The sequence below is a fragment of the Gadus chalcogrammus genome, chromosome 6, assembly GCF_026213295.1.
Source record: "Gadus chalcogrammus isolate NIFS_2021 chromosome 6, NIFS_Gcha_1.0, whole genome shotgun sequence".
In the NCBI taxonomy this organism is placed as follows: Eukaryota; Metazoa; Chordata; class Actinopteri; order Gadiformes; family Gadidae; genus Gadus; species Gadus chalcogrammus.
The window spans coordinates 9539103-9542653 of NC_079417.1; positions in this window are offsets into that span (position 1 = coordinate 9539103).

Genomic DNA, 3551 nt, shown 5'->3' on the forward strand with positions numbered 1-3551 from the left:
CAACAGCATCAGATAAAGCCATTGATGGTATAAAATCAACCTTGTCCCCACCTTCCTCACTCTATAGTACAGAGAAACCAGCATTCACAACAGAACCTCAAGAAAGTGTCTCTAAAGTTCAATCCTCTATCACAGCAGAGGCTAGTTCCATTTTTGCATCAACAGAGGAGGGCTCTGGTGAAGTAACATCTGATGGGTCTCCTAAAGAGACTGAAACAGAATCATCAACATCAATGTTCAGCACAAAGAAACCATCAGTGACAACAGAATCCCATGAAACAATTGACAGTTCAAGGACAACAGCATATCCAGCCTCCTCTCTGTACAGCACTGACACGCCCACAAGCCAATCAAAGACAGCCTCTGTTACACCAGAAGATAGTGTAGTTTCATCTTCAACCCTTGAAGAGGGCTCAGATGGTCGAACAATTGATATGTCCACCCAAGAGACTGTTACTATCACATCATCCTCTGTGTTGAGTACAACGGAGCCAGAAAAAGAAGCAGCTGCTGTTAAAATATCTACTACTTCTGCTTCTCCCTCCTTTTCCACTGAAACAGCTACCGCCATCTCAAGTGAGCAACCAGAACAGACAAGTACAGATATGTCTCCAGGCAGTGAGACCTCCGCTGGCACATCATCGTCTTTGTTAAGTACTGAGAAACCGACAATGTTACCCTCAGGAAAGTCGTCAGTCTCGCCAATCACAGAGAAGACAGAGATCAGTGCTGATCTCACATCTAAAGATGAAGCTGGTTCTGGTGATGAAGCTCCTGACGTGTTCTCTCAGATGTCTGCTGTTACAACTGTATGTTCCCTGGCAAGCACAGAGGGACCATCCACAGTGTCATCAGAAACTGTAGTGGATATTTCAAATCAGACAGTGATGCCATCGACATATGTTGCCTCAGATGTCACAAAGACCAGTTCCATAACCAGCTCTCAAAGTTCAACCTCACCTGAGGCATCCGCAGATTCTAGCGATGAGGTCGTGGAATATGGTGTTAGCAAAGAACCTATCATGCTTGAATCTTCCCCTTCCTTCTATGGATCAAGCACAGAGGCGGACACAGCAGCAGTATCTACTCCTTCTGACACAGAATTTCCAGCGGACCTGACTTCTACGATATTTACTGATGAATCGTTAATTATCTCAACCACCATTTCTTCTTTGTTCACCACAGAGAAACCTGCAGTGACCACAGCATCAGATAAAGCCATTGATGGTATAAAATCAACCTTGTCCCCACCTTCCTCACTCTATAGTACAGAGAAACCAGCATTCACAACAGAACCTCAAGAAAGTGTCTCTAAAGATCAATCCTCTATCACAGCAGAGGCTAGTTCCATTTTTGCATCAACAGAGGAGGGGTCTGGTGAAGCAACATCTGATGGGTCTCCTAAAGAGACTGAAACAGTATCATCAACATCAATGTTCAGCACAAAGAAACCATCCGGGACAACAGAATCCCATGAAACAATTGACAGTTCAAGGACAACAGCATATCCAGCCTCCTCTCTGTACAGCACTGACTCACCCACAAGCCAATCAAAGACAGCCTCTGTGACACCAGAAGATAGTTCAGTTTCCATGTCAACCATTGAAGAGGGCTCAGGTGTTCAAACATCTGATATGTCCACACAAGAGACTATTACAACCACATCAGCCTCTCTGTTGAGTACAATGGAACCAGAAAAATTAGATTCCATTACAATATCTACGGTTTCTGCATCTCCCTCCTTTTCCACTGAAAAAGCTCCAGCCATTTCAACTGTGCAACCAGAAGAGTCAAGTACATATATATCCCATGGAAATGAGAACTCAGCTAGCACATCATACTATCGGTTAAGTACTGAGAAACCAACCATGCTTCCCTCTGAAGATCAGGAGAGTGTGTTCACAGTTCCAACAGGAAAGTCTTCGGTCTCGCCTGTCACAGAGAAAACAGAGGTTAGTTCCATCTTTGAGACAATTGAGGTTGGCTCTGGTGAATTCATATCCGATGTTTCTACCAAAGAGACTAAAACAGAATCATCAACATCAACGTTGAGCACAAGGAAACCATCAATGACAACAGAATCCCATGAAGTAACTCACAGTTCATGGACAACAATATATCCAGCCTCCTCTCAGTACAGCACTGACATACCCACAAGCCAATCAAAACCAGGCTCTGTTGCCACAGAAGATAGTTCCCTATCATCTTCAACCCTTCAAGAGAGCCCAGGGTTCCAAACATCTAATCTATCCACACAAGAGACTGTTACAATTACATCATCTTCTGTGTCAAGTACAAAGAAGCCAGAAAAAGAAGCAGCTGCTGTTAAAATATCTTCCACATCTTCATCTCCCTCCTTTTCCACTGGAAAAGCCACCGCCTTATCAAGTGAACAACCAGAACAGACAAGTGCAGATATATCTCAAGGCAGTGAGACCTCAGCAAGCACATCATCCTCTTTGTTAGGTACTGATACACCGACCATGTTGCACTCTGGAGAACAGGAGAGCGCAGTCACAGTTCAGACAGAAAAGTCATCAGTATCGCCTGTTACAGAGAAGACACGGTTGAGTTCTGGTCTGACATCTATGGATCAAGGTGGTTCAGGGGACGAAGCCCCTGACATATTCTCTCAGACGTCAGCTGTCACAACTGTAGATTCCCTGGCCAGCAAAAAGGGACCATCAACAGTGTCATCAAAATCGGCGGTGGATATTTTAGCTCAGACAGTGATGTCATCAACAATTGTTTCCTCAGATGTCTTAAAGACAAGTTCAATTTCAAGCCCTCAAAGTTCAACAGAGGCATCCAAAGAAACTGACATGCTGGAATCTTCCCCTTCCTTTTCTGTATCAAGCAAAGAGCCGGACACTGCAGCAATATCTACTTTGAGTGAAACAGAAGCTTCAGGGGACCTAACTTCTAATATTTTCACAAAGTTATCCTTAATTGTAACAGCCACCATTTCATCTTTGTTCAGTACAGAGAAACCTGCAGTGACAACAGAACCTCAAGAAAGTGTCTCTAAAGATAAATCCTCTATCACAGCAGAGGCTAGTTCCATTTTTGCCTCAACAGAGGAGGGCTCTGGTGAAGTAACATCTGATGGGTCTCCTAAAGAGACTGAAACAGAATCATCAACATCAACGTTCAGCACAAAGAAACCATCGGTGACAACAGAATCCCCTGAAACAATTGACAGTTCAAGGACAACAGCATATCCAGCCTCCTCTCTGTACAGCACTGACATGCCCACAAGCCAATCAAAGACATCCTCTGTTAGACCAGAAGATAGTGTAGTTTCATCTTCAACCCTTGAAGAGGGCTCAGATGGTCAAACAATTGATATGTCCACCAAAGAGACTGTTACTATCACATCATCCTCTGTGTTGAGTACAACGGAGCCAGAAAAAGAAGCAGCTGCTGTTAAAATATCTACTACTTCTGCTTCTCCCTCCTTTTCCACTAAAACAGCTACCGCCATTTCAAGTGAGCAACCAGAACAGACAAGTACAGATATGTCCCCAGGCAGTGAAACCTCCGCTGGCACA